Genomic DNA, 22535 nt, shown 5'->3' on the forward strand with positions numbered 1-22535 from the left:
GGAGGACAAGCATCCATAATAACATAGGCATTTGTTCTCTTATATAGTCAGTATAAGGAGAAACAACCTCACTTGGTCCTGTTCAATACACACAAAGTGTACTAGTGTAATCATATAGTCAAGATAGACTAATACCAGATTATACTACAACCGTACCAATGGTTTGTCCAAATCCATCTAGGTTATGAACGATTACTTATACTTTATAAGGTACTGATGATATGATCTCCTGTGTGTTCACACCATATCATCTATAACATAAAGTATTAAACACATGTATATAACTAATAACATATATAATATGCATAACATTTGCCCATATGATTGTCATTCAAAATATAAAGAATTAGAGTTAATACAAAAGTAATGCTTTTAGTATATAACCCTATCAATCTCCCACTTATACTCAAAGCATTGCTTTTTAGTATACTACTAACAAATCTCCCACTTATACTTAAAGCTATGCTGCCAAGCATCTGATTCCCATCCCCTCAACTTGCCTGTCAAGGGGTCAGCTAGGTTATCTTCTGATGCTATCTTTGTAACATAAACATCTCCACTTTTCTAGGTGGTACTTGTGCTCAATGTGTTTACTTGCTTACAAGAAGTTCCGGACCCAAAACTGATTCTTTTGCTGCCTCAATGGCTGCCACATATTCAGCTTCCATGGTGGAGTCAGACAATCATTTCTGCTTGACACTCCTCCATACTATGGCTCCACCACACAAGGTAAACACACAACCTGAGGTAGACTTACTCTTGTCCCTATCTGACCCTTCAACACCGAGAAGTAGTAAGCCACGATAGTGTGGACTTTTACCATTCTTCATTCGTGGAAATACTTTTTAGGAGTTCACGATAGTGTAGACTGTATACCCTAAGGGAACCAAACTATCTGCATGGTATACTAACATATAATCCTTAGTCCTTTTCAGGTACTTCAGTATATGTTTTACCGTAATTCAGTGCTCTTGTCCTGGGTTCTTCTGATATCTGCTAACCATGCCAACGATAAAGCAGATGTCTAGCCTCATGCATAACATGGCGTACATTAAGCTTCCTACAACCGAAGCATAAGGAACCGCCTTCATGTCCTGTATCTCTTTTGGTGTCTTGGGACACATATCCTTTGATAGAGGAACTCCATGCCTGAAAGGCAAAAACCTTTCTTGGAGTTTTGCATGTTAGAACGAGTCAACACAGTATCAATATAGGTAGCCTGAGATAAGCACAACATCCTTTTCTTGCGATCTCTTATAATTTTGATCCCAAGGACATGACTCACTTCTCCCAAGTCCTTCATATCAAATAGTTTGGATAGCCATACCCTTATGTCTGCCAACACTTTCACATTGTTTCCAATGAGTAAGATGTCATCTACATAAAGCACAAGAATTACCACTATGTGTCCATCAAATTTCTTGTACAAAACAAGATGCTCTTGACCTTTTTCAATGAATCCTTCTAGTTGTTCCATATAGATGGTTTCCTCAAGACTTCCATTAAGGAAAGCTATCTTGACATCCATTTTATAGACCCACTTGCATCCAATGGGTTTTACACCATTGGGTGGCTCGACAAGCTCCCAGATCTGATTGGAATCCATAGATTCCATCTCAGAATTCATTGCCTTTTGCCAAGATATTACATCTCTATCTTGGAATGCTTCATTGTAGGTCCAGGGATCAGGATCTTGGTTATCAGTGGTTATGTCTAAAGACATTCCCAAACCAATCACCATCCCACTACGACGAAGCACCTCTTGTTCTTGTACGTCATTTTTGACACGTTGTGGTTCCTATTCTTGTACAATTGGTACTGAAGTAGTTTAATGTCTCTCCTCTCAATACTTCTAGAATAATACTACTCTGGGTAAAAATTTAATGCACTATGGGTGGAATAAGATTAATGATGTATAAATTGCCTTCTAATGTACCAGAACAGATAAAAAGTTTATTTTTCTTAATGACAATCTTGTCATTTAAAAGAAACAGAGTATCCATCCTTAATTAACATAGAAACTGAAATCAAGTTATTTCTAAAATTAGGCACATAAAGACAAATCTTTTCCACCTTAGTGTTATTTCTACCAAAAGATAAACAAACATCTCCCACTGCAACAGCTACTACTCTGGTAGCATCCCAAAAGATAAGGCAATCTCTCCAGCACTAAGTTTTCTGGTTTCCTGGAACCTCTACAACGAAAGGCAGACATGGCTAGTGGTTCCCGTATCTACACACCAGGTTCTAGTAGATAACACCGCTAAACATGTTTAAACTACTAGTGCATGAGACATACCTCCATTATTCTCTTTGTTGAGAAGAGGACAATCTGGCTTCCAGTGTCCTGACTGCTTGCACTTGTAGCATTTGCCCTTATGCTTTTTCACAGTTCCTTGAGGTCCCATGCCCTTCTTTGCCATATTCTTATGCTTCTGAACATTATTCTTCTTCTTTTCTCGCTATTAGGCGAGAAGTAAAACCTTCTCAAGAGCATAAACCTCAACATAACTCTGCTTAAAGAGACTCTCACCGACCGTTCGTCATCGGTTCATGAAAGAATACAACCTTTTGTTCATGTTGTAGTTAAGGCGGAACGGTTCAAACCTCTCAGGCAGCGTCATGAGAATGATATCGACCTGCGTTTCTACATCGATATCAGCTCCAAGGATCTCTAACTCATTCAGATAAGCCATCATCCTGAGTATATGATCCCTTACAGGAGTCCCTTCACTCATAGTTGTGGTCATCAAGTTTTTCATGGCAGTTTGCCTAGCAGCCCTCTATTCGGTGTCCAAGAGTTCCTTGAGATTGAGCATCATATCATAAGCCATGGTCATGGCCTCGATGCTGATGTTGCAAAGACACCGACATAGATGCCGAATGTAACACTGGCGACATCTCATCCGCCTTTGTTCCACTTCTTAAATGCTTCTTTCTCCTCCAAAGAATATCTTCAAGCTTAGGTGGGCATTCCTCATTGAGTACGTATTTGTACTCTTCAGCAGTCAACATGATATCCAAGTTGCGTTTCCAGTCTATGTAATTAGGGCCAAGAAGTTTGTTTTCCTTAAGAATAGTTGCTAGTGGATTAAAAGTAACCACTTTGAAAACCTGATAATCACACAAAATAACTATTATGTAGGGCAAAAACTTCTTGAGTTAATAATAAAAATTAATTAATTAATCAACCCATCACTTGTACCCTCCACACCGAGAAGTAGGAAGCCACGATAGTGTGGACGTTTACCATTCTACATTCGTGGAAATACTTATGGAGTTAACTTAAAAATCAATTAATTAACCCATCAGCACTCTACACACCGAGATGTAGTAAGCCACGATAGTGTGGACGTTTACCCTATCTACATTCGTGTAGAGAGGTTTTTCCTATTAGTTATACTTCTCGTCAACTTAACAGCACACCACTCGTTAAAGTGGACACATGCCATCTAGACAAGTAAAACTAAATTGCTGACCTACTTTGGTCCTACAAATAATAGCAGTGACTCCGATGGGGAGGATACCATTACTTGCATCTAAGTGTATACCATTACTCAATTTCTTAGTCCATTATTTGTAATGAATCCCTTCAGATGGAGAAGTGAATCCATACATTAATAACTTCATATAGTTGTCCTTTAGAAGTTTGTTCTGGTAATCCGTAATTAGACTCATCCGATATGGAGGAAGGCACTAAAACCGACGCGCAAGTATAATTACATTACCAACAAACCAGTAATGGAGACCATGGGATTTATACGAAACAAATTCCCGATCCCACTTAGTTATTTAGAACTGAGGATCTTTTTGTTTACTTATCAGGCCTATGTCCATGTTATCTATTATTCATGTGGGCTTAGTCTTTAACAAACATCCACAAATAAAAACATGCATATAGAGTGTCCATGTTATCTATTATTCATGTGGGCTTAGTTTTTAACAAAACATCCACAAATAAAAACATGCATATAGAATAAGCAAATATGAACAATAAAATGGAAAACAAATTCCCAACTGTTATGGCCCATATTCATTGCTCCATCCTGTTCGCCGAACTCTTTTAGTTGCCTTCGCAAAGTCCGACGGGGTTCAACCTGTTTTTTTTTTAGAAATCATGACCTGTTTCCTTCTTTGGAAACCTCACGAAACCACTTCATAGACCCCCGAACAACAAACAAAAATCATCTCATCTTAGAGAAAAAAAATTTCTCTTTCTGCCGTATAGGGCGCAACCCGCGCTCCAGTTGTTCTTGCATAGGGCGCGACCCACGCTCATGCTCCAGGCGCTTCAGCGTGACCCGTGCTCCACGTTTGCCTGTCCAAGGTGCGTGGCATTGCTCAAGCTCAATTTTTCTCTTTCTGGCATTAAAGGGACGACCGGCATCTAGTTGTAGTTGCTCATAGGGCGAACCCGCATTCACTTCCAGCGCTTTAGGCGGACCCAAGCTCCAAAGAGAAAAATTCAGATCAAGATTTCTACCAATCCAAATCTTGATCTTTTGATTATTATAATAGATTACATCAATGATAAAAATAATAACACGATACATACCGTGATTTAAATTACATCCATTGATAATCAAAACTTGTAAAAACGAACAATTTTTCATAAAATAAAAAAACGATCCATTTCTATCCAGAACTCATTCTGACCATAACAGTTGGTCTAGATGCCTGCAAAATCATGTTAGAACAGTTCTACATCTACCAACATCTACATGCTCTGATACCAATTGTAGGAACCGTTATTCAGAATGCAATATTTCTACAAACCGCGAGAACCACGCGCAGCGGAATTAATGGGTTCTCACGATTTGTGATTGGAAAACATACCTTTGAATCCAATTTAGATAACTCTGAGAATCCAAGATTTATCAAATCCGAAATCAACAATCAACCTCTTGATCTTCTGTTGTATTCCTTTAGAATAGATTGGACGTTGTGTGGACAACGATCTACCAATCCCCTTCTTTCTCTGAATATCATAAACGAATTCAGATCTACTTTTCTTGCCTCTTTTTCAAAATTAGTGAATAGTGAATTTCGGCCAGAGAGAAAGAGTATTCTATTTATAGGCTACAACAGGGACCATGAGGAGAAATTAGGGTTGGGCCTCCTGACGGGCTTGGGCTTCCCATGTTCGCCCCGAACACATGGCCCAAGTCCATCAACAAATGGCTTATTCAACTAAAGGCCATTGTTGCACTACCGCCCTAATCCCAAATTACGTGTCAGCATTTATGGGCTCCATATTATATACTCGTTGATCTCTGATAAGCACCCAAAAGTGTATTATGAAACCCCATTGAGACATATAAATTTGGTTCATTATGTGTTTAATAATCATGAAATAAATATGTTTTCATACTTTTGCAGGTATTTTCAGTAAACATGGAAATATTGGTTAAACTTGCAATAAAGCACGAGGAACGGCGTATATATGAATTCTCCCAAATCCACGTAGAAGCATCAAACTTCCAAAGCTCCTACCTCTCGAACCAGGACTCCGAATGCGACAAGAGAGCTGCTTTCGGACAATCGTAGGCGATGAACTCTACGCATAGGCTGGAAGTTGTAAAACTGCCCAAAATACCGGACTGCCACTAGACTGCACATGGACCCACTAAGCGGGGCCACAAGATTGGATGAGTCATCAATCATGGAACATGTCAAGACAAAGATAACAAATTATTTGTGCAAAGTTGACACCTTGCATGTAATAAATTAGATTAGGTGTTAATAGTGAAAAAAAGGCAAGGTGTCACTTTGTTTTAATGTGGTAGATAAAAATGAATCAATGTGGTTTGATAATTCACGTGGGAGGAAATGAGATTTCTCTCAAATGGAGAAGAAATTAGACAAATGTGGGGACACTCCATTTACTCCCTTGACTTATTTTCCTCACATGACATTATTTTAGTTCCTTAGTGAAAATGAGAAGTTAGCTTTTAGTTTTGATTAAAAAGGCTTGTAATAGTTTTAATGGAGGAACACTTGTTCTTCTAGAAATAAAAATAGAAGTGAGTTTGGTTGTTGATATTTTCTTCTCTCTCTCTTTCTCTCTCTTTCTCTTTTGTGTTTTTCTTAGTTCATAAATCCTTGTCCCAAGGATCATGAGCTAATTTCCCTTTTGGGGAGTTAATCTAACTCATGTGAGGGTAAACCAATTGTTGTTGGTTTGGTAGGTTTAGGAAGAACAACTAACTCTACATCCTACCCCAAAATGGTAGTTGGTGTAGAGTTTAGTTAGGAATCAAGCAATGAGCTTAGAGATAAGTTATTGTTTGGTTTCACTTGCTAGCATGTATGAGCTCTTTAGTGAGCCATGCATGCTAGGGATCAAATCTATTTTTCCGTTAGGGACTTGTCTATGAATCTAGGAAGAATCAAAACCTATTTCAAATCAACACTAATGATAGTTTCACATGAGGAGGATTAACTCTCCAACTTCTCTTTCAAATTTCCATTTCGGAATTAAGTGCATGTTTTCATTGTTAATGTTTTTATTAATGTTTGTGTAGGAAGGAAAAATCTAACATTTATATTATATCCTTACTCCTTAATTTCCCTTTATTGTAACATCTAATTTTTAGTTGTTCTAAGCTTTAGGTTAGTTCGAATCCTTATTCAAACTCTATGAAACGAAGATCGTGAGTAAGGAATCTTGATTGCTTTTACATTCATTTAGAGAGTTCAAAACTCTAAGTAGTGTTCTCCAAGCATATATCAAATGGCGTCGCTGCTGTTCTAAAGCCATAGAATGTGTGCTAAAGATCGGAAGTTGCATCAAGGGGGAACCCCATTCTCTTCATTCCTTTCATTTTCGTTCGTTTATGTTTTTTTTTTTTTTTATTTTTGCCTCGCGATTGACTGTAATCCAAAAAAAATTCGCTCCAGTTTCGGTACCAAAAGTTAGGACTGGGAGATAACTACTAGCGATTATTATAAGACTTCCGAGAAAATTTGAAAGTATTCTCAAATATCGACACGCTTGCGGGTGTAGTGTAGAGTCGCGTCTTGTGAGAGTGGACCCGCTGCCAGTGAAATTTCTTCGCTTGTTGCTCCCCGCTCAACCACCAAAGATCTCCCCGATCTACCTTGATCCATTTCCAGGCCTAATATCTGGCCTTGTACCTGAAAATATCAATAATCCTTTTGGGATTAATCGCGCGTCATTTAAATTGAAACTTTTGTTTCGAGGGCTTAAAACGCTGAAGCTACAGGTTCCAATTTTCAGTATTATTGTAATTTTTTTTTTTTTTTTTTTCTTTTTCTGCATGTATGCCATGTATATAGTATTAGGAAATATTTATGGATCATTATTTAAGTTTTAGCCTCAATTATGTATGAATCAAGTTCGTATACCGGGAAATATTTATATACGATTACTTGACACATGATCCGCATATTAATGTATATTTACATATTAATGGTAATGCTTTTTGCATGGGTATATGTCTTTCTAATGATAAATGTTTCTTGTTACATATTTGATATTTCTACGATAATATCATTAACGGTCTTATCTAATAAGTCGATTTTGTCAAGAAAGAGGAGAACATTCCAACGAGGGTTAAAATCTGAGTTGGGTAAGTTGCTTCTAAACCCTACGGGGTAAAGCTGCTCTCTATAGGACATTCGCAATCTCAATGAGTATTGTCGAAATCGATTTATTATGCAATACAAAAGTCGTATTTTAGTTTAGGTATAATACTTTGCATGTTTAGTTTTGTCATCTATTCTGCGTATGTATACTGTATTCGTATGCTAATGTATTTAGATACGTATGAGTGATTCAAATTCGCCTGTTACTGTTGATATACATTTACGTAATATCGATTTACAAATTAGCGTACATATAATTATTACATCGATGTATATTTGCCCCAGATCGCATGGAAATATTTATCGATGACACAAGCTTGCCTATTCGTATAGCTATACGTATGAGTAGAGTACCTTCACATGCTACTGCACCTAGTATTGTATAAGTAGATTGTATTTGTATGTTTGTATTTTAAACCTTGCATAAATCTTTAAAAAAAAAAAAAAAAAAAAATTAAATTAAATTAAATTAAATTAAATTAAATTAAATTAAATTAAAATTAATTTAATACCACCTTTGCATAAATTTTAATTCCATAAATCTTAATCATATTCCAATGGTGTCTAGGAAACTTAAAAGATTGAGGTTACTTAATTAGAACCGTGCTTGCACGGAAATCCTCCCTCATATCTCTCTTGTGACTGGGTCATTGGTTTATGCACACGTATTCCTAGCTTCCCTGCTACGTTAGCAGCAGCTTAGGCATATGTTGTTCAACCCTAATGCTTAAGATAATAATAAAATTCGAGTCCTCATAATTCCTTCTGTAAGTTAGATTTAATTTTATGCTTGCATGAGATTAAGGTCTGGTTCCACTAAAGAAATTGAACATACCTATCGTCGAAAAAAATACGATAAGCAATTGCGTAAGTTCTCACATAAAAATTGTTCTTCTTCTGCTAATTACCTTCATCACAATCCTTCGTCGCCATCAACTTCTGTCATTATGGCCGACGATCCTACACCAGCAGAGAAGCCCCTCTCGGACTTCTATACTGCATTACAGGAAGGACCTTCTTCCTGCATCAAACTTGAGGACATTGTCGGTGATTTTCGTATCCCACCAAACGTTTTCAGTTTGTTACCAATATATCATGGTTTGGAGCACGAAAAACCGTACAATCATCTTCGTAGACTTCAACAAGTGGCAACAACATTTCATCATCCAAATAGTCTCTAAGGAACAACTCTTGCTTCGACTGTTTCCATTCACTTTAGCGGAAAAAGCGTCAATCTGGCTAGCAGGACAACAATCACAATCCATAGACACATGGAATAAACTAGTTCAAGCTTTTATGCTTCAGTTTTACACTCAGAAGGAAACAACTGAAATGCTTCAGAAAATTCAATTCTTCCATCAAAATCATCATGAATCCTTTACGGAAGCATGGAGTCGTTTTACTGATCTTCTGTTAGAATGTCCTCACCACCAACTAGAAAAAGTTGTCCTTGTTTGTTCATTCTTTAATGGTCTGTCTGATCATCAAAAAGAAACTCTTGATATTTGAACGGAGGTTGCTTCATGGACAAAGGAGCTACTGAAGCTTATACTTTTCTTGAAAAACAAGCGAAAAAAGGTACACACTGGGGTAACACTGAGTCGTCTAGATCATCAAAGGATACTGTTACAAAAGCCACATCTATTTTTGAGGTAAAACCCGATCCCGAAATAAAAATTTGATAGAATCCCTAACTAAAAAGTAGATGCCCTTGCGGTTCAAGTAAACGATCAACTACCAAAACCAACCATGAACGCTTGACACCACTCCTTGTGTCCTTTGTCTTAGTCCCGATCATCCCGATGCATATTGTCCCTTGTTATATGCTTCCCTACTCAACAAGCGGAGGAGGCATGTGCATTCAACATTCCCAATGCACCGTGGAGACAACATCCGAATTTAAACTTGGCCAAAATAACCAACAAATGGGGGCTCCTCCTGGTTTTGCTAATCAACCTGTTCGACCTACCAATAATTTTATTCCATACCGCCAAGGAAATAATCAACAATACCAACAAGGTCAATTTCAAAATAATTCTAATGCTAATTATCAGACCAACCGCAGCCTTGTTCCAGCTAATCCAAATCCCAACTATAATCAACAACTTCTAAGCAATAATCGAAAACTACTACCTGTTGCACAACCTGCGCCAACCATTACGGATAGGACAAATGAGACTTTCTTGGCTTACATGAACCAACGCCTTCAAATTTTAACGCCTATCCAACAATCACTTCAAAGCAATTGGCGCAAGAAAAGAGTCAAAAGGCGTGTTTCGCCAAGCGCTTCCAAACCCTAAACCAAAAACACAGCCTTTGAACCACCAATGCCCCTCGGTACAAGCACCCCCAACCAAGGTGAGGTGCATGCAATCACTACTTTATGATCCGGAAAACTGTAGACAATCGATATCGTGATGCCGATGATCAACCAAAGGAAAAGAGGGTTCCAAGGAATCTATTTCTAATAATGAACCTACGGAAGATTCCCCAGATTCAACCGAGTCAACACCTCCAATGTAGGAAACAAGCAAGTAGACCCTTTTGCCAAATTCACCCTAAGGCACCGCTTTCTCGTGACGCTTTGGCAAAGAATAAACCTCGATGACAATTTTGCTTGAAATTCGAGACTTTTCAAAATTTAACAATCAACTTACCTTTTCTCGATGCCTTAAAACTATTACCAAAACATGCAAAATTTCTGAAAGATATGTGCACCACAAAAGGAGAACTAATGTTCCTCAACAAGCGTTCCTCATTCAAACAGTTTCCTCCATCACCGAACACAATGGTATAGTAAAATACAAGGACCCTAGTAGACCAACGGTTCCATGCACCTTAGGTGACAAATACACGGCCATCAAGGCTTATTAGACCTAGGAGCTAGTGTGAACTTACTTCCATATTATTTATTTAAACAACTAGGTCTTCATGAGCTCAAACCTACCACCATGACTCTACAAGAAAGCCGATCGCTCCATAAAGTATCCAAAAGGAATTGTGGAAAACGCCCTTGTAAAAGTCCAAGATTTCTTCTATCCTGTAGACTTTGTTATTTTGGATACAGAAGTTGCATGTGATTCCATTCCTATCATCTTAGGACGTCCATTCCTCGCCACTGCTAATGCTCTTATTAACTGTCGAGATGGTTCCATGACCATGTCCTTCGGAAATCTTTCGGTCGAGGTGAATGTGTTCAAGTTGATGAAACAACTTCCGAGCGACATTGATGGTGAGGTCAACGGGGGTTGACAAAGATTCCGCAAGAGTATTTCACAAACTCTTTTCCTGAAGATGAAGTGTATCAATTTCTTTCCTTTAGCGAATCTGAGTTTGAGGACGATGATTACACACAAGAAGTAAATGAGTTATTAGAGTCAGTACCATTATTTGACCCTACAACAGTTGATGTCAAGTAACTTGATGATCATCAATCTGTTTACTACATGGATGATGACCTTCCTCAAGAATCTTTAATACCCACTCACCACCCCTGAATTAAAACCACTTCCTTCGAATTAAAATACGCATGACTTGATGTCGATGGTCGCCACCCGCTTATTATTTCTTCACAATTAACCGACGATCGTGAAGCTCATTTAATTAATGTCATTCAACAACATCGCTCTGCTATTGGATGGTCCCTCGATGACATTAAAGGCATTGAACCTAATGTGTGCACCCATCGCGATACACCGAAGAAAATGCTAAGACGTCGCGTGAACCACGTACAAATCGCCTAAACCCTACCATGAAAGACGTGGTCCGAGAGGAAGTGTTAAAATTACTAGATGCGGTATTATTTACCCTATCTCCGATAGTGTTTGGGTGAGTCCTCGTACCGCGGTTCCAAAGAAATCGACATTACGGTTGTGCGAAATGATAAAGATGAATGCATTTCCGCCAGATCCCAAAGAAAATGGTGAATATGCATTGACTATCGCAAACTTAATGTCGCCACTCGTAAGGATCACTTTCCACTTCCATTCATCGATCGATGCTTTCGAACGCTTAGCCGGTCATGCCTATTAACGCTTTCTTGATGGTTATTCAGGTTATTTTCGATAGTCATCGACCACTGATCAAGAAAAGACAACGCTCACCGTCCATTTGGTACATTTGCATATAGATCTAATGCCTTTTGGCCTTTGCAATGCACTGTACTTTCCAACACCGCATGCTTCATATTTTCAGTGATATGGTTGAACGGTTTATGGAGGTATTCATGGATGACTTCTCAATTTATGGAGATTCTTTTCGATAGTCGTCTATCAAATCTTGAAAAGTCTTTACACGCCAGGAAAAGAAAACCTTGTTCTTAATTGGGAAAAATGTCATTTCATGGTTACTAAAGGAATAGTTTTAGGACATATCGCTTCAAAGGACGGAATCGAAGTTGACAAAGCTAAGATAGAAAAAATTGCTTCACTTCCTATACCAAAAACAGTTCGAGACATTCGCGCATTCTTAGGACACGCAGGTTTCTATAGGAGATTTATTCAAGATTTCTCAAAAGTTGCTAGACCTTTAACCAATCTCCTGCTTAAAGATGCCGTTTTTTATTTCAGTTTCAGTTGCAAACAAGCCTTTGAGGTATTAAAACCGCATTAACTACCGCTCCCATAATTCAACCACCGATTGGCCTAAACCTTTTGAATTAATGTGTGACGCGAAATTTACTATGCTAAAGGAGGAGCGTACTAGGGCAACGCCGAAGATAAGCCGGTTGTCATTTACTATGCGAGTAAAACCCTTAATGAAGCTCAACGTAACTATACCACCACCGAGAAAGAGTTTCGCCGTTGTATATACGTTAGATAAGTTTCGGCCCTTACCTAGTGGGTTCTCCAACTATTGTCTACACTGACCATGCGGCACTTCGTTATCTATTAGCAAAAAAAGATGCAAAACAAAGGTTGATCCGATGGATTCTCCTTTTGCAAGAGTTTACTCTTGAAATTAGAGATAAAAAAGGTAGCGAAAATGTGGTTGCAGACCATTTATCAAGACTTGTCAGTGATGTTGATACTGATACTGAACCTATCTGTGATTCCTTTCCAGATGAACACTTGTACTCTATTTTTTCGTCCCCTTGGTACGCAGACATAGTAAATTACTTAGTTACCGAGGAAGTTCCTTTATCTTGGTCTCGTAATGACCGGAAAAAGTTTTTATCCACTGTGGAAATTCTATTTCGATGATCCCTACCTTTTCAAGTATTGTTCGCACCAACTAATCCGCCGCTGCATTCGACCGGGAACACAACGATGTGTTATCCTTCTGCCGCCATGAACAATCTTGTGGTGGTCATTTTAGTGGTAAGAAAACTGCGCCAAGGCTCTACAATGTGGTTTTATTGGCCAACACCGTTTTAGAGATGCACATGAGCATTGCAAAGCATGCAATCGCTGCCAACAGTTAGGTCGCATTACTCAACGCAATATGATGCCCTTAAATCCCATTCTAATTGTGGAAATCTTTGATGTATGGGGCATCGACTTCATGGGTCCATTTCCAAATTCTCATGGCTTCCTATACATACTTGTAGCAGTTGACTATGTGTCAAAATGGATTGAGGCATTGGCATGTCGTGCTAACGATCATAAAACGGTCGTGTTGTTTGTAAAAGAAAATATTTTCTCTCGATTTGGTGTTCCAAAAGCTATAACTAGTGACGGGGGAAAACATTTCTGCAATAAAATTTTTGAATCATTAGTAAAGAAATATGGAGTCACGCACAAAATGGCAACTCCGTATCATCCTCAAACCAGTGGTCAAGTAGAAGTCTCTAATTGAGAAATAAAATCCATTTTGGAAAAAACTGTCAATCCATCTAGGAAAGACCGGTATCTACGATTATCTGATGCCTTGTGGGCATACTGAGATGCCTTTTAAGACACCTATAGGGATGTCTCCGTGATCGCCTCGCTTTTGGAAAACCTTGTCATCTGCCGGTTGAACTTGAGCACCGTGCTCTATGGGCCATCAAAAGCCTCAATTATAACACTAACGTGGCAGGCTTAAAAGAGAAAATTGCAGTTAAATGAGCTTGAGGAAATTCGGAGTGATGCCTATGATCTCTCGAAATCCTATAAAGCCAACATGAAAAGAGTGCATGACAAGCACATATTGCGAAAAAGAGTTCAAAGTCGGTCAAAAAGTTTTGATGTACAACTCAAGATTACACATCTTTCCAGGAAAATTAAAAACTCGATGGTCTGGTCCTTTCACGGTCTCTGCTGTCACTCCTTATGGGGCTATCTCCGTGAAAAACGTAAATGATGGTAGCGAATTTCAAGTAAATGGCCACCTTTAAACATTATCATGAGTTGCGCTCTCCGGATGTCGAAGAGACTCTTCTCAATGATCCAAATACACGGACTAATAGATTCGGCTGGTGTACTTCTTTCCATGTATTTAAACAGAAAAGTATGCCATTAGGGTAGCCCCGCCCTCTTCTATTTTCTTTTCTAACAATCCCTAGAGTGTGTGGTTGCAAGCCGAACCTTAGTCCACAAAAAACTCTACTTCAAAACCGAGTATAAATGTCTTCTCGATAATCGAGCAAACGCGCCTCCGTGAAAACAATGGGTACCAAAAATTTCAACTCCTTCTTTCTCCTCCCTTTTCTATTCTCTTCCTCGCTAACTCCAACTCATCATTTGGTCCAAATCTCACCCATCTCGAATTGGTAATGGTCGTAGTACTTTTGCTCGAAAAGCGGCGAAAAGGTTTAAAAGGATGGGTGGTGTATGAACCGGCCAAACTCCTTTCTGTCCAGGTCTTGATCTTTTATCTGAGATAAGCCGGTATAAGGTATATTATTGTCTGACACCAGCTCAACAGGATAAACTTCGTCGTCGTCCTGTTGCTCCAACAAGTTGGGATTTGTCTTGAGGATCTGACGTTAAAAGACTCACATTCGTCTTGAGGATCTGACGTTAAAAGACTCAACATGTATATACTCGTTTTGTTTTATTAGCACCCAAAGATGGTGCCCAAAGAGAGTCGCGATATGCACCATCGGACATTTCCTAGTTCAGACGGGGCAATGGATTCCACCAGCCAACCCCGCTCAGTTTTCTATGTGATCGCTTTCGGGGTTTGAGGCTATACCATATGTACTAAGGGTAATATTATTATTAGACCATTGCACATTGGTCAAGGATGGTACCGGCCCTGAACCCTAGGCCCCCAAAACATAAAGGATAAGCCACACCGGCGGATTGGATTGGGTTAAGCCGAGCCGACATAAAAGTTGCCCGAAAGTTGTTGTGATGTGTTGTTTTATTTGGATTTCCGGTGTTGTTGACACGTTCTTCTCGACTTGTACATTTGTATATAAAAGTATAAATAAATAAAAACCAAAAAATAATAATAATAATAATAATAATAATAAGTAAATAAATAAACAAACCATAACAAAGAAAGGCCATCCAAAACTCACCAAAATAATTAATGGATACACATAGTGTTCAGAGAAAATCGCGCACGCTACAAGGTACACATAACACTTGTCACACATGCAGCTCGATTATTCTATCCATATTCTATTACTGAGTTATGATCATCATTTCTGAAATTACGTGTAAGTTTAACTACCCTGTGAAACTTTCCTCCGTATTTTCTAAACATTAAACCATCTCATTAATTGTATTTGGATATCTGACATGACAAAGACTTCCTGTGGATCCCCTATGATGCTGTACATAATCACATGGGTCATTAAATACACTTGGACTCCAGATTGGTATAGCCTCATAGATTGCCTATAAATCTCTTCTTTTTAAGACATTCTTATTCATACAATTTTCACTATCCTTCCTTCAGTAATGGCTCAACCAAGAAAAATAACGGCAGAGAAAGACTACCTAAAAACTTTTGAAGAAGGCCGGTTTTCTCCTTATTTTGACACCAAATCATAATCATGGATGGACGCCTCTTCTATATCATTCAAGAGCTAGTTATTCCCTTTGAGAATTGGTTTTGATGTTCTACCAATTTAGCGGATATGAAGATGGAAAATTCTACTTCAATGCCTATGGACAACGATTAGAATTGAATAAGGAAATGATCTCCGACATACTTCAAATCCCAATAAAAACCCAGGAGTCCCTTGTTCAAGAGTCATCATTCGATTCCGTAAAAACTTTACTTATCATGAGCTACCGTGATTCTCATGGCGACGCCGAAAATACACATCACATGGTTCTTCAACGCTCTTTGAAATGAATCAACGTGTTGTGCTCCAATTGGTTGGGACATAATGTGGTAGGTACATCACACCAAACTGAAGTCACAAAGCCTCAACTTCACCTACTTTGGATTTTGCAAACTCAAAGAGATGACTTTTTGTCCGATCCAACACCTCGAACGTAATCACCAAGAAAACAAGAAGGTCGTTAGCTCTACCCACTTTGGTTACGCAGATTATGATGCGTTGGGGTTATCCAATAATTTCTCCGAGACACCCCTTCAAAGAGCATATATAAAGGTACTTCAAACAGACTACTCCATTGGTTTTGGACCCCTCGATACTCGATAGATGAGCGTAACACCTCAAGCTCAAATTCGACCATTTATTTGATGAAAATGCCATGTTTGATATTATTAATCCCATGGAAGGCATTAAAATTCTTCATCAGGGATTGAGGGAACTACACGCTCGTCAGAATATAATCATCACAACTCTTCAGGATTTCCAAGATCGTCAAGCAACGCATGATGTTGAACAGGAGGAGATCTTGGAAAATCATTCTCAATTCTTGCAAAATCACGCCTCCTAATGGAAAAAATCAAACTCAGACTCTCTCTGCCCCCAAGGGGACATTCAGATGCAGCTCGGCCAACAAATAGAAGACCTAAACAGTTTGGTGCAAAATATGCATCTCCAAGAGCAATATAAGAATCCATGATATTACTAAGTCAATAAGTATATAATCATCTATGTTATTACATTTTTTCGTCTTACTATGTATTTTGTCTTATATTTTTGTCTTCTTTTGTATGCAATGCTTAATAGGATTGTCATCATTTCCATTGTGACTAATATAATTTTAACATGTGCTACAGGAGGGTCTATTTTCTTACATACTCATTTTTTCATCCAGTTTGCCTGTATCGTTACCCATTTCTTTACTTCATCCACCATGGCATCTTCATCATCCATGGTACCTCCCAAACTCATTCCTGAGCAATCCTTTCAGTCTATGATGGATTCCAATGCTTATGGCCATCTCTTCCATGATTACATCACAAACATTGGGTGGTCTTCCCTAATTCTTCAACCCCGACCAAACTTATTCTCCGAAGTTTGGCTGCATACTTTTATGCTAATATGGATGACACACCAAAGATTCAACCATGCGCATGGTTTCTACTTAGACGGGTTCACAATCCGAAGTTGGTGACACACCTCATATCTTTTCTCAACAACAACTTGCCTATCTTTTTGACCTTCCATACCACGAACCCGCCAGATCTTGGCAAGTACATCTATCATAATTCTTACCGTTCCTTTCGGTGGCAAGCGTTTTCGCGACTCTTATGGTGATGGTCTTGAGATCAAACGAGAAGGAGATGGCCATGTGCCATGGCGCAACATCACCATTCCATTAGCAAGCATGACCATGAACATGGGGACTGCCATGTTATTTGTAATCTAAACATTATGGGAGATTGGCATTTTTCTACCGCGCCAATGAGGTCGCTTATGTTGTATTGATTACTAGCTTCGAGGGTCATGCATTATTTAACATTTTAGGTTGTGTTATCTCCAAATAAACGAGCTCGCGACTTTTCGGATCGGTATATACTTTTACCACCACCGCTTGCGGATCATGAAGACACATTTCCCACGGTTTGCGGCCACTTTTCATGATCGGTCAAGGTAGATTCCATGTGCCCAAAGAAACGTAATCATTCGTTCATTGAGGTTTCGTCAATGGAAGCGTCCCGCTCGATACCTGAAGCACGTTCGATGTTACCCAAAGGACGAAAAGATGAAGACCAATTTGAGGGAATCCGGAGACAAAGAATGGGCAGAAATTTGGCAGACTATTATCTATTGGCGCGATGCTAAGGAAATGCATTTCCTTAAAGATGACGCCAGACCTTCACGTCCTGCTGGATGGTAAACTTGAGTTTTCCATTGTACATATATCTAGCTAAACCTTCTGTTTGGTGTGCTATTGTTTTTCATGTTTCGTATGCTATCGTTTATTATTTCGTGTGCTATGTTTAGTGTGCTTATTGAACATTTTCTTGTTCTTTCTGAATAATATATTATGATCTCCAACCTCTCTTCCCAAAGAATCTAGCCCTAATTTTGCTCACGGTTCTCAGGTACTTTCTCTCTTTAATTATTGATCCTTCGAGGACTAAACATCATTCTGTTTGGGGGTGCTTTGAACCTGTAGCAAAAATTAGGCATCTTGTAGCCTATATATAGTTTTTATTTTCATATTAATAATTGTACTTAGTGACAAAGTCTTGTTTCCTTTTTAATGATGAAAATTGTCTAGAAATCTCACATTAGTATCCGAATTAGGATTTGTTTTTAAGAAACTTTAGATAATTCGTATGCAATAGTTTATACATCTTTTCATGAATATTCATGTACTAAGTATCATTGATTGTACATAACAGTAAGTTTCTGGAACCAACGGTTAGTTACTTAAACTATAAATCCTGTGAGAATCTAACCAAAAGCCTTGATATGAGTGATTTGTGTGTGATGACACAGAGGAGTAGTTTTTCCGATTAGAGGAAATTACGCATCTACTTACTTGATCACCACCCGAACCCTAGGCGAGAATTTAGGCCTTCTTTGGATCGACATAGCTAAAAATTCTTACCTGTTACAAATTTTACCGCTAGTCACTCCACTAAACCGTTCATCAAACCTTTCACTTTCACCAAAAATTCCTTACCCATTTATTAAACCAAATAAAAGAACCTACCTAAGTGATGAGTATGAGAAATAGGATGAAATGTGGAAAGAATAAAGAGAAAGACTTGTCCCAAATATAAGTCAGTTACTTGCTTCAGAAAAGGAAAATAGAATCATGTTCTTAAGCCTTATATATATATATATATAAAAAAAAAAAAAAAAAAAAAAAAATCCTTAGTATCCAGAGGCTTAAGAACAAGGTTGGAAAAACTCAGTTAAAGAAGGAAAAGGAAACAAGGATTTCTCTAGTGTAAATATATGAAGACCCTATTCTCTCATACTCGTAAATTTTGATTATCCATTTCCATTTTCTTGTACACTATCACCTAAGCCCCACAATACCTAATAAAGACCTCTAGCTCAATTAGGAGTAGGGTGGTGTGATAATAAGTAGTATACGTGATTGATCGACATCGGCTCCTCTGACTGTCATTGAGATGTAAGGAAATGTGTGCCCACTGCACACTGGAGTTAACAAAACCTGAGTGGAAAAATTTTGAGTGAATATGTGTTTCAACACATACCTGTGAGAACCCATTTAGGTATGCTCTCCAAGGATCCAGAAACAACCCTGCTAATATGTTTCAATGAAAAGTTCACTGCATGAATAATCATATGTAGATGTTTTAATTATTGAATACATATTAACTTGAGTTTCAAAGAAATAAATCCTCATTCCCTGCTAAGGAGATGTATGGATATCTGAGATTAATTTAGGAAACAAGTTTCTGTCACTGAGTCGTTGTAGTATAAATGAAGTTTGTGAGTATCTTTTCTCGAAAACTCTCACGAGGCTATAACTCGGCCCACTAGGGAATTCCTAGTTGTTTAAGGCCTTGTTGCATATGGTCAATGCAACCGCATCTCTAAACGAGAATTAGTTTAGACTACACATATTTTGGCCACTTATCTATTTTAGTGTCTCTTCTTTGCTCGAGGACAAGCAAAAGTGTTTTTGGGGGGTAATGTGATAAGCACCCAAAAGTGTATTATGAAACCCCATTGAGACATATAAATTTGGTTCATTATGTGTTTAATAATCATGAAATAAATATGTTTTCATACTTTTGCGGTATTTGCAAGAAACATGGAAATATTGGTTAAACTCTGCAATAAAGCACGAGGAACGGCGTATATATGAATTCTCCCCAAATCCACGTAGAAGCATCAAACTTCCAAATCTCCTACCTCTCGAACCAGGGACTCGAATGCAACAAGAGAGCTGCTCGGATAATCGTGGCAATGAACTCTACACATAGGGGGAAGTTGTAAAACTGCCCAAAATACCGCATCTTGCCACTAGATCGCATTATGGACCCACTATCGCGGGGCCACAAGATTGGATGAGTCATCAATCATGGAGCATGTCAAGACAAAGATAACAAATTATTGGTGCAAAGTTGACACCTTGCATGTAATAAATTAGATTAGGTGTTAATAGTGAAAAAATGCAAGGTGTCACTTTGTTTTAATGTGGTAGATAAAAATGAATCAATGTGGTTTGATAATTCACGTGGGAGGAAATGAGATTTCTCTCAAATGGAGAAGAAATTAGACAAATGTGGGGACACTCCATTTACTCCCTTGACTTATTTTCCTCACATGACATTATTTTAGTTCCTTAGTGAAAATGAGAAGTTAGTTTTTAGTTTTGATTAAAAAAGCTTGTAATAGTTTTAATGGAGGAACACTTGTTCTTCTAGAAATAAAAATAGAAGTGAGTTTGGTTGTTGATATTTTCTTCTCTCTTTCTTTCTCTCTCTTTCTCTTTTGTGTTTTTCTTAGTTCATAAATCCTTGTCCCAAGGATCATGAGCTAATTTCCCTTTTGGGGAGTTAATCTAACTCATGTGAGGGTAAACCAATTGTTGTTGGTTTGGTAGGTTCAGGAAGAACAACTAACTCTACATCCTACCCCAAAATGGTAGTTGGTGTAGAGTTTAGTTAGGAATCAAGCAATGAGCTTAGAGATAAGTCATTGTTTGGTTTCACTTGCTAGCATGTATGAGCTCTTTAGTGAGCCATGCATGCTAGGGATCAAATCTATTTTTCCGTTAGGGACTTGTCTATGAGTCTAGGAAGAATCAAAACCTATTTCAAATCAACACTAATGATAGTTTCACATGAGGAGGATTAACTTTCCAACTTCTCTTTCAAATTTCCATTTCGGAATTAAGTGCATGTTTTCATTGTTAATGTTTTTATTAATGTTTGTGTAGGAAGGAAAAATCTAACATTTATATTATATCCTTACTCCTTAATTTCCCTTTATTGTAACATCTAATTTTTAGTTGTTCTAAGCTTTAGGTTAGTTCGAATCCTTATTCAAACTCTACGAAACGAAGATCGTGAGTAAGGAATCTTGATTGCTTTTACATTCATTTAGAGAGTTCAAAGCTCTAAGTAGTGTTCTCCAAGCATATACCAATCTCCCAGTGTTTAAGATATCGAATATCCGTTGATTAAGTCAAGTTACTCACAACTACATTAATCAACTTCTTATGTCCTTGAGTAGTACCACTCAACCTCATTGTCATGTCAAAATAAATCCAACTGCAGGGTTTACATGACAATCTTTTTGAGCTCCTCAAGGGGACATTATCAACCCGACTTCTTGCGGGACACGGATTCCTTCTATAATCAACATCACACCTTACATACAATGTCATTACCCAATCCATCGAGTTTGTTGATTCACAAATGAATCTCACTCATTGATGATTTAAAGTAATGTATAATGCACGTAAGTGCCCGTTATTATATCCAGATTAGGAGGACAAGCATCCATAATAACAGAGGCGTTTGTTCTCTTATATAGTCAGTATAAGGAGAAACAACCTCACTTGGTCCTGTTCAATACACACAAAGTGTACTAGTGTAATCCTATAGTCAAGATAGACTAATACCAGATTATACTACAACCGTACCAATGGTTTGTCCAAATCCATCTAGGTTGTGAACTATTACTTATACTTTATAAGGTACTGATGATATGATCTTCTGTGTGTTCACACCATATCATCTACAACATAAAGTATTAGACACATTGATAAATGTAAAATGAATAGTTTACCTACGAAATGAACGATGAATTCAATCCGTAAGTAAACTAAAACTAAACTTTTAGTCTCGATTATCAAAGCATCTACTCTCGATGCGAATTGCACTAAGTGGAGTAGGAAGTTCGTTCCACTCCTAGTTCCCTAGCATGGATTGTTTTCTAAGTCTAAGAAATCAGTCTTAAGTCTAATGAGAGCTTTACGAAATGTTATGCTAACAAGACGCGTTAATTTAAATAACAAGATATAAGAAATAACAAGATAAAATATAAACTAAAGTTAATCTACGAAAGCTACGGAAATACGATTGTTTGAATCTAGATAAAGAAATTAGAGGGGAATTGAATCCACCTCGAATCCAACTTAACGACCTAGCGTAGAATGTTGTATCTCAATTCTCACGTTCTTACGGCGAGAATTTCGAGTTTTAATCCCTAGTGTTCATGGCATTCCTACCGGATACTAACTAGCATGTGAGGTCCTCCACCCATTCTCATGGCGAAACACGACCTTCTAGAGTGGAATAGATTCTACAACCAATTCTATACTAACCACTAAGTTTTCATCAAGGCTTCATCAACCCCTCTAATGGAGGTTTTAGCCTTGAGTCATCAAACTAACATTTCCCATTGAATCTAAACTAAACATAATGTAAGAAATTGAGATTTACTTAATTAAACAATAATGAATCTAATTTAATGGCTGGAATGAAATAAGAACAAGAATTGAAATTAGATCTAGAATGGAAATGACCAAATTCGAAATTGACAAACTAACTATTTTATTTATCTAATCAATCAGGAACAATGATTCAAAGATTTAATCTAAAACAGGAATTGAAATGGAACTAAAACTTAATTAATTAATAAAACTAGATCTAGAATTCTATGTATTAATTTAGGTCTAACTAGCTACCAT

The sequence above is a fragment of the Coptis chinensis genome, unplaced genomic scaffold, assembly GCF_015680905.1.
Source record: "Coptis chinensis isolate HL-2020 unplaced genomic scaffold, ASM1568090v1 utg1545_pilon_pilon, whole genome shotgun sequence".
NCBI classification, from domain to species: Eukaryota; Viridiplantae; Streptophyta; class Magnoliopsida; order Ranunculales; family Ranunculaceae; genus Coptis; species Coptis chinensis.